At 39.9% G+C, this 10,422-nt stretch overlaps 1 pseudogene; it reads left to right on the forward strand.

Annotated features, from left to right (window-relative positions):
• The first annotated feature begins 3,199 nt into the window (after positions 1-3,199).
• Positions 3,200-4,195, forward strand: LOC102836886 (annotated as a pseudogene).
• Positions 4,196-10,422: the final 6,227 nt, after the last annotated feature.

The following is a 10,422-nucleotide window of genomic DNA, read 5'->3' on the forward strand; positions in this document are numbered from 1 at the left end:
AAAACAGCAATGAAGTTGTGAGCTAAGTTCAACTATATTCAATAGACTCTTCTGAACCCGGGTGGAGACCTGGTTGGCCAGCAGTATGGCAAGACCTGGGGTTTCTTGGGCCCAGAGACAGTGACATAACCACAGAGGACTGGAGTGGAAAATGAATTGTCCAGCTAATATGAAGTGAGGGGATAGGCACAAGAACACCCACACTTGCAGATAATGCCCACTTGATCTGGCTTCAATAACTGGATGATCAGAACTCAACTAGAAGAAGAAAGAAGTAGGGAAAAAAAAGAGTAATCTGATACAATTTGATGAACTTGACCTACACCTATGGATGCAGTAGCTCAAAAGAGGGAACACATCTTTACAGTGAGGATCATTCCCAAACCCTCAGTACACAGGGTAGACTGGAATGGGCAACTTGGACACTGACTACCCAAAATGGGGGGGGGGGGGCACGCTACAAAGGCAAGAAGTGACTGGCTTACAAGCTTTCAAGAGAGAGCCTAGATCTAGAGGGTGCAGAGGGAGGTAGAACTTCCATTGAGTAGTATCCAATCTGTCTGGGTGGGTCTGATAAAAGGAGTTGGGGATAGGACTCTTGTGGTACAATAGTGAATAATTGCTATCAGGACTGAATGTGAAGGCTGGAAATGAAAAGGTAGATGTTTTGTAGCAAAATGAGCGGAGTGGTTGACTCTGCAGTCCAGGAGCGGAGGTCCCTGGGACGATCAAGGGAGAAAAGTGGAGTGCAGGACCCTACCCAGAGAAACACTGGTGCTAAAGATGGAGGCAAAGACAATGATGTGGAGAGATGGAGTGGCTGGGGATTCTAGACCCAGAGAGGGAGAGGGGCTGTGTGCTGACAACCGAGAGGCAGGCTTTGGTTGTTTGATGACGCATGGAGTGGATTGAAATCATGGCAATGTAACGCTATACAATAGGATGAATGCAAAACAAATTTTCTCCTATATAAACTATCACATAATTCACAATAAAATTAAAAAAAAAAAAAAAAAAAGGACAGAGGAGAGACATTTAAGTGGCTTCAACAGCCATGTCTTATTTTTAAGATTATTGTTGATATAGACATTTTCAATAATCATATTCATACATTTTTGTGTGTCTGAAGTATTTCTTAAGAAATCAAATAAATTGGTATACAGAAAAAAAGAAAAGTATTACTGCTAGGGTTCCAATTAGTACATGCATAGGTTTATTCCAAGAAAACATATTTAAACATGTCTCTGTAATCAATAGTTCACTGCAGACAAATTCTCTCCATAATAAGCTCATCTTGTTGTTGTTATGTGTTGTTGATTTAGTTCTGACTCATAGCGACACTGTATAGAGTTTCCAAGGCTTTAAATTTTTACAAAAGCAGAAAGCCTCATCTTTCTCTTGTAGAGTTACTGGTAGATTTTAACTGCTCACCTTGTGGTTTGCAGCCCAGCTCATAATCCACTATGTGACCAGACTCCTTAACACTTGTTTTTGGGTGCCTTTAATAAAAGGTCCAGTGGCATCCAGGGGGCTCTGTTGGGCCAATTTATTTCAAGGCAGAGAGGCCAGCTCGGAAGGTTATGGTGACTGTTTTGTAGGATCCCAAGGGGGGGATTTTTATATATTTTCTCAGAGGACACAGAATGATCATAGGGAATAGTTGTAAGAAAATCAGAAACTGCATTGGTTAGAAATAGGCCAGAGAAGTTGTGTTGGAATTTGATTCCATCATGAAAATGCACCTTCTCATTTCTTGAGAATTTCTTTGGGAAACCTTACTCAATCCACTCTACAACCCTGATCTTGCCCCTTTAGACTTCTTTTGTTCTCTGAACTTGAAGAACATTTAATAGGAACATGATGTGAGTCACCCAACTATGCCCAAACTGCCATTTTGACATGGTGTAAATAGAAGAGCACTGAATTCTTTGGGGGAAGGTTGTTGATGTTGTTAAGTGTCTCTGAGTTATTTCCAACTCATACAAAAACTGTACAGAGTTTCCAAAGAGCTCCTGTATAGAGTTTCCAAGGAGAGGCTGGTGAGCTTGAACCACCACCCTGATGGTTCATAAGAGATGTAAACACCGCCTTCAGAAATGCATAGATCTAGATGGAAAGTATGTTGAGAAACAAAAGCTTCCCATTTTGATATTTTTGTTTAACAAAGGTTTATTTGATTTTACAGCAATGCTTTTTGGATTACTTGCAAAGAGCCCATCTTCAAAAAAGCTTAAAACCATACTTTAATATGATCATGGTGACCCACCAATAATTTAGCTGCCTGCCAGAGCAAAACTCAACAATCTTCAGAAGAACATAAAATAATACAGTCTCTAGTGCACATTGTCCACGAACTCTAGTATACTTGTACAACTAAAAATAAATATTGACATGGGAAAAATAAGGAAAATGTGAACCATAGCACAAACAAGTCATTAGAAATACACCTAGATATGATACAATTAAATTAGCAGAAAGAAGTTCTGTAAGTATATTTAAAAATTAGAGAAAAATAGGAAGCAACTGTGTAAACAGATGTGGAAATTCAGCACAGAAAAGAAAACGCTAGAAAAAGAAACTGAAATTGTAGAATTGAAAGATAATACAATATCTAAAATGAAGAGTTCATTAGAATGGAAGAAATGATACGTTAATTCAAAGACAGGTTAACACAAATTACCCAAACTGCAGCAAAGAAATAACAACAACAAAATAATGAATTAGGAAGTCGGAACAGAACATCTGATACTTCTAAGGCAATATCAAATGGTGTGTTGTTGTTGTTGTTAAGTGCCATCGAGTCAGTTCTGACTCATAGTGACCCTGTATAGGGTTTCTGAGGAGCAGCTGATCGGTTTGAACTGCTGACCTTGTGGTTCAAAGTTCAGTGCTGATCCTACAGTGCCACACCAGGAATCCCTTATGTGTGGTGGTTCTGACTCATAACAATTCTGTATAGGTTTTCCGAGGCTGTAAATCTTTACAGAAGGAGAAAGCCTCATCTTTCTCCCACAGAGGAACTACTGACCTTGCAGTTAGTAGACAGCTTGTAATCCACTCTGCTACCAGAGCTCCTCAAATTGTGTAGCATACATGTGTTGGAATCTCAGACAGAGAAGAGGGAGAATATGAAGTATAAAAAATACTTCAAGAGACACGTGCGAGTGAGGGAGGTATTTCACTGATTAGAGGAATAAAGATGAATAAGACTCAAGTCAGTGTTCTGGTGGCTGCAGTGGTGGGGCTAGTGGTGGTTCTCCTACATACCTCCATGCACAAGATCCAGGAAGCACACCTGGCTGAGTACTACAGAAGAGGAGCTTTGCTAACTAGCCCTGGTGAGCCAAGCTATCATATCATGCTGCCATTCAGTACAATGTTCAGCTAACACTATACAGACTGATGATGCCTTGTGGTACAAGTGGTGGGGTTATGATCTATATTGACTGACTTATTGTTGTTTTGTGCTGTGAAGTCAGATCTGATTCAAAGCGACCCTGTGTATGGTTTCCAAAATTGTTTGGTGGGTTTGAACTGCCAGCCAGTGCTCATCCTAGAGTGTTACACCAGGGACCACTGAATAGACATGGTTAATATGTTGTCTTCTTATGCAGTGCTTGCTATTATGAGGAACTATACTGCAAATTATGACAAAACCTAAATCTTTAGTAAAATCCACCATGAGCTAAACCAGTTTTGCAGTGCTCACATACTTCAAGAGGCATGCATTGAATTATTTGACCAAATAGATAAAAACTTGAAGTAAGTTCTGCCAAAAGATTTAAAGCATTATGGCCCCAGGTGACACTATACAGGCTGTGTATGTTACAAAACCACAAATCCCAGAAATCATCTGAAGAAATTTTGAGTTAAGAGAAACAGAAGACAAAATTTTTAATGCTAGACAGAAACAAAGAGTTGAGAAAGAAGCTGAGACAGAGAGGAAAAAGATTGTTGTAGAAGTAGAGAAGATTGCACGAGGGGCAAAAAATCTATTTCAGTAGAGAAAGACACGGTAAAATGCATTCTTAAAATTGAAGATGCTGCATTGGCCAAAGCGAAGGCAACAACAGATGCTGAGTTTTATGCTGCACACAAATATGCCACTTCAAACAGGCGCAAATTGACCCTGGAATTTCTGGAGCTCAAAAAGTAACAGGCCACTTTGGCAATAGCATCTCTAGCATGTTTGTAGACTTCTCTTGTGTTTTTAAATATTCAGATGTTAGAACTGGAAGAGAAAGCTCCTTGCTTTCTTGAGGATCTTGAACTCTCTAGAGACAGAGCCATCCAAAACAAGAAGAGCACAAGTTGATACAAGAAGTGAAAATCTTCTCCAATATCAAGATGTGGCCCAAGGGGTAAAGTGAAATAGTGGTTATACCTACTCTTCAGATTTACAGACAATGTGTGCTCTATTTGTTCTGCCTCTCCTGCAATAATCCTGGTTTATCAGCTGAATGCAGGATAGAACCAGCTGTCTGGCACTCAAATAGTCTTTCCAGTTGCAGTTTTATCAAGCGTCTTTTATATATTCCTTTCTAAACTGGTATACTAAGATACTGCCTGCACTGGAATGTTAAACACTGAATATACAGCAAGCTGTGTTTTCCTAAGCAGAGATCTTTTGACTAATGTTTACATTGGTCCCTGGGGAAATGTGTGTTCAGCCATTCTAGAGTTGAGAGGCCAGAGGGAAGACAGCCAGGATATGGCAATTGTAAAGAAAACTGATTGCATCCAAGCCTCTATTTTGGGGATCCCATGCCAGTATTCATCCATGTGATTAACAGCTATGCCATTGAGGTTCCTTGATAAATGATCTTCCCGTTGAGTAATCATTTATTTGACACAATTTGCACCTTTCTGTTTTCCTACAGTCAGGATGGTGGCCTGTTGGGACATGTACTTTGCCATCCAAGAAGATTGCTTTGCAAACAAGAAGATTGCTTCTTCTTGTTGTTAAGTCAGTAACAATACATAGTGACCCTATGCACAACTGAATGAAACATTGCCCAGTCCTGCACCAACTTCACAATCCTTGCTACGCTTGAGGCCATTGCTGCTGCCACTGTGCCAATCAATCTCATTGGAGGTCTTCCTCTTTTTCTCTGACCCTCCACTTTACCAAGCATAATGTCCTTCTCCAGGAACTGGTCCCATCTGGTAATATGTCCGAGGTACGAGAGATAAATCTGGCCATCCTAGCTTCCAAGGAGCATTCTGGCTATAACACAGATTTGTTTTTTGTTTTATTTTTGTCAGCCCATGATGCTTTTAATATTCTCTTCAACACCATAATTCAAATGCATCAATTCTTCTACAGTCTTACTTAGTCATTGTTCACTTTCACATGCATTATTGAAAATACCATGTTTGGGCAAGGTGCACCTTAGTTCTCAAACTGACATCTTTGCTTTTAAACACTTTAAAGAGGTCTTGTGCAGCAGATTTGCCTAATGCAGTTGGTTGTTTGATTTCTTGACTGCTGCTTCTTTGAGTGTTGATGGTTGATCCTAGCAAAATGAAGTCTTTGGCAACTTCAATCTTTTCTCCATTTATATAGATGTTATTTATTGGGCTAGTAGTGAAGAATTTTGTTTTCTTAACATTGAGGTGAAATCCATACCGAAGGCTGTGGTCTTTGATCTTCATCAGTATTTTAAGTCCTTTTCACTTTCAGTAAGCCAAGTTGTATCATCTGCATATCAAGCTTTTAATAAGTCTGCCGCCGATCCTGTTGTCACATTCTTCTTCATATAATCCAGTTTCTCAAATTATTTGCTCAGCATACAGATTGAATAGGTATGGTGAAAGAATATAACCTTGGTTTTATTTTAAACCACTCAGTGTTCCCTTGTTCCATTCGAAAGACTGCCTCTTGGTCTATGTACAAGTTCCTTATGAGCAAATTAAGTGTTCTAGAATACTCATTCTCCACAATGTTGTCCATAGCTTGTCACAATCTACAGAATCGAAAGCTTTCATGTAGTAAATAAAACACAGGCAAACATCTTTCTGGTACTTTCTGCTTTCAGCCAAGATCCATATGACATAGCAATTTCTTGACATAGATGAGTGAGTACCTCCTGTGCCGCCTCACTTTCTTGAAAGATTTCAAGTTTTATTCCACCAATTCCTGGTGCCTTCTACTTTGCCAGTTCCTTCAATGCACCTTGGACTTCCTCCTTCAGGATCATTGGCTCTTGACCATATGCTACCTCTTGAAATGGTTGAACATTAGCTATTTCCTTTTGGTACAGTGACTCTGTGCATTCCTTCCATCTTCTCTTGGTGCTTTCTGCATCATTCAGTAATTTGTCCAGACTCTTTCTCTAACGAAAGTCGAGGCTTGAATTTTTTCTTCAGTTCCCCCAGCTTGAGAAATGCTGAGCGTGTTCTTCCTTTTTGGTTTTCTGATTCCAGATCTTTGCACATTTTGTTGTAATATTTGGCTTTATCTTCTTGAGCTGATCTTTGAAATTTCCTGTTCAGCTCTTGGACCTCCTCATTTCTTCCATTTGCTTTAGCATCTCTACGCTGGAAAGCAAGTTTCAGTGTCTCTTCTGACAACCATTTTGACCTTTTCCTTCTTTCTTGTCTTCTCAATGACTTTTTGCTTTCTTCACGTATGATGTTCTTGATGTCATCCCATAACTCTTCTGGTCTTCGGTCTTTAGTGTTTAATGTATCAAATCTGTTCTTCAGATGATCTCTAAATTCAGGTGGGATATATTCAAGGTCATATTTTGGCTCTTGTGGACTTGGTTTCATTTTATTCAGCTACAGTTTGAATTTGCATATGAATAACTGATGGTCTGTTCCACAATCTGCCCCTGGCCTTGTTTTCATTGATGATATGGTGTTTTTCCATCATCTCTTTCTGCAGATGTAGTCACTTTGATTTCTATGTATTCCATCTGGTGAGGTCCAAAGAAGGTATTTGAAATGAACAAATCATTGATTTTGCAAAATTCTATCATGCATTCTCCAGCATCATTTCTATCACCAAGGCCATATTTTCCAATTATGGATCCTTCCTTTTTGCTGCCAACCTTTGCATTCCAATCACCAGTAATGATCAATACATCTTGATTGCATGTTTGATCAATTTCAGATTAAAGAAGTTGGTAGAATTCTTCTATTTCATCCTCACTAGCTTTAGTGGTTGATGCATAAATTTGAATAATAGTGGTATTATTAACTGGGCTTCCTGTAGGTGCATGGATATTATCCTATCACAGACAGCGTTGTACCTCATGACTGATCTGGATACGTTCTTTTTGACAGTGAATGCAACACCATTCCTCTTCAATTTGTCATTCCCAGCATAGTAAACCATGTGGTTGTCAGGTTCAAAATGGCCAACACCAGTCTATTTCAGCTCACTAATGCCTAAGATATCGATGTTTATGCATTCAATTTCATTTTTTACAACTTCAAATTTTCCCAGAGTCATACTTCATACATTTCATGTTCCAATTTTCAATGGATGTTTACAGCTGTTTCTCTTCATTTTGAGTTGTGCCCTATCAGCAAATGAAGGTCCCTCGGCTTGGTCCCACGGGCTTTACTCCGTTTGCATCATCACAATCAACTCTACTTTGAGGAGGCAGCTATTCCCCAGTCTCATTTTGAGTGCCTTCCCACCTGAGGGGCTCATTTTCTGGCACTATATCTGATAGTGTTTCTCTGCTATTCATAAGGTTTTCAGTGACTAAATATTTGGAAGTAGTTCATCACTCTTTCTTCCTAGCCTGTCTTCATCTGGAAGCTCATCTGAAACCTGTCCACCATGGTTGACCCTGCTGGTATTTAAAATACCGGTGGCATAGCTTTCAGAATCACAGCAACTCAAAAGCCACCACAGTACGACAAACTGACAGATAAGTGGTGGCCATTTGGTTTTAAGTGGAAACTGTCACTTTAAATTTCGAGGAGATCTGTGCTCATGTGTAGTAGAACCCTCTAGGGATGGGCGTGGGGTGTCCATTCTCTCAGGCATCCCTCTAGTCACCAGAATGGAGGTGCACAGTGAGAGACCAATGACCAGATACCAAAAAAAAGAGAATTTCCATACTTTGTATGTCTGCAGTTCTGTCAGGTGTTCGTAGCTGTTCTGATTCTTCCCCAGCTTGGTCTCTCCCAAGATGGCGGCTCTGGGAGCAGCTGAGCGTCTTGAATTAGAAAGCAATGGATTTCTTGATTCTGCTACAAATTCCCCTAGCTATAAGCCTTCCAAGCTTCTAAATATTCCTTTACATGTGGTTCAGAGTTCTAGCACCATCCCCTGAGCCTGCTTGGTCCAGTATTCTGTGTTGTTGCTGATGGAGCCCCTCACTGCTCCTAGTAATGGTATACTACTCTTATTTCTGAGGAGAAATAATAGTATACCATTACTAGCCACTCACTGTACAGTATTGTATCACAATTCCAGAAAATGTTTATTTTTAAAACTGGATTTGGGGTATGTTTACTTGTTCCAGCACTTCTGCCTAAAGGTAAAATCCTAGGGCCACCATAGTTACTAGCACACTGATTTTTCTTCTTAAGATTGGTTATCAGGAGCCCACATAGAGCAAAATGAAGGATCAAAACCATCCTTGGTCATCTCTACATTTCCATACTGGCCTTGAGATGCTAAAATCAAAGTTGTTTTTTAACTCTAACCTTCCCTGGGGAGCCAATGGATGTAATTTTTCATGAGAAGGTGGCACAGTTAACTTGTGGCTATGGGAAATGTGGAGTCCTGGTGGGGCACTGTGGGTTAATATGCCATACTGCAAAGCCATTTGAACTGCAAAGTTGGCAGTTCAAGCTCACCAGTTGCTCCTCAGAAACCCTATACAGGGCGCTATGGGTCAGAATCGACCCGATGGTACTTAACAACAACAATGGGAAATGTGATTTTATTTTTTTCCCCTTAAGATGAACTTTCCTGAAACAGTGTACCCTCTTGTTACGCCTGAGTTTGTGCAACTTGTTGAGATACTTTTTATGTACATTCTGATGAACCCAGGCTGAAGTCTTGGGATGACTGCAAGAAAGCACCCAGTTGAATGTCCGCCTGTCATTCTGATGACAGCTGGTGGATTGCACCAAACACTTAATTTGAAGAAGAAAGAAAATCCCAGATTCAAATGGATTTTTTTCCAAGGCCTTATACTTCAAAGGGTGTCTTGGTGTGATGTAGTGGGTTAATGCGCTGCACTGCAAAGTCATTTGAGATGCAAGGTCGGCGGTTCAGGCTTACCAGCTGCTCCTCAGAAACCCTGTACAGGGTCAATATGGGTTGGAACCAACTTGACAGCACTTAACGACAACAACATAATTCAGAGGGGACTCCTGGTGTATTACTGTTGGATCAGCACTGGACTGTGAATAACAAAGTCAGCAGTTCAAACCCACTAGCTGTTCCTCAGAAACCGTATACAGGGTTGCTATGAGTCAGAAACTACTCAATGGCACTTAAACATCAACAACAGCATGCTTCAGAGGCACTTGTAAGATGGAGAGAATAATTTTTTCCCTTTTTCCTCAATTAAAAATATTTTACTATCAAACATATTTGAAAAGATAATGCCCAAATTGTTTTAGAAAATTAATAAAACATTGTTGTTGTTATAAAGTGTTGTCGAGTCAATTCCAACCCATAGCCACCCTGTATAGGGTTTCCAAGGAACAGCTGGTGAGCTTGAACCACCGATCTTGCAGTTCAAATGATTTTGCAGTCTGATGCATCAGCTCACAGTACCACATCAGGACTCCTAATAAAAGGTTGTTGTTGTTGTTGTTGCTGTGTGCCATCGAGTAGGTTCCGACCCATAGCGACCCTGTATAGGGTTTCCGAGGGTGTAAATCTTTACGGGAGTAGAAAGCCTCATCTTTCTCCCGTGGAGCAGCTGACCCACTAATCTAAGAAATGGCATTTGATTTGATACCAACCCAGAAATAAAGTATAGGACAAAATTGAACTGCCCCATACAGTTTCCAAGGCTATAAATTTTTGTGAAAGCAGACTGTCACATCTTTCTTCTATGGAGTGGCTGGTGGGTTCAAATCTTTTTGATTAAACCTGAGTGCTTAACCACTTTGTCACTAGGACTCCTTCACAAATACAAGAAGCTTAGAAAATCTCAAGCAGGATAAATACACAAAAATCACTAGGTATATAATGGACAAAGTCTGAAAAACAAAGGAAAAAAGTAAATCTTGAAGTAGGCAGGAAAAAATAAGAATAATAGCTGACTTCTTAAACAGAATTAATGAGGGCTAGCATCTTCACACAACTCCTCCTGCCCCTCCCAAACAAACAACAAACAGTTGTTGTCAATTCTATTACAGCTCATGGTGAATCAATGTCTGTTTCCCATTACCACAAGCAGAAGCTTTCTTTTATGGGAAAAAAAAAAAAAAAAAAAA

This window comes from Chrysochloris asiatica, unplaced genomic scaffold (genome assembly GCF_000296735.1).
Source record: "Chrysochloris asiatica unplaced genomic scaffold, ChrAsi1.0 scaffold00159, whole genome shotgun sequence".
Lineage (NCBI taxonomy): Eukaryota > Metazoa > Chordata > Mammalia > Afrosoricida > Chrysochloridae > Chrysochloris > Chrysochloris asiatica.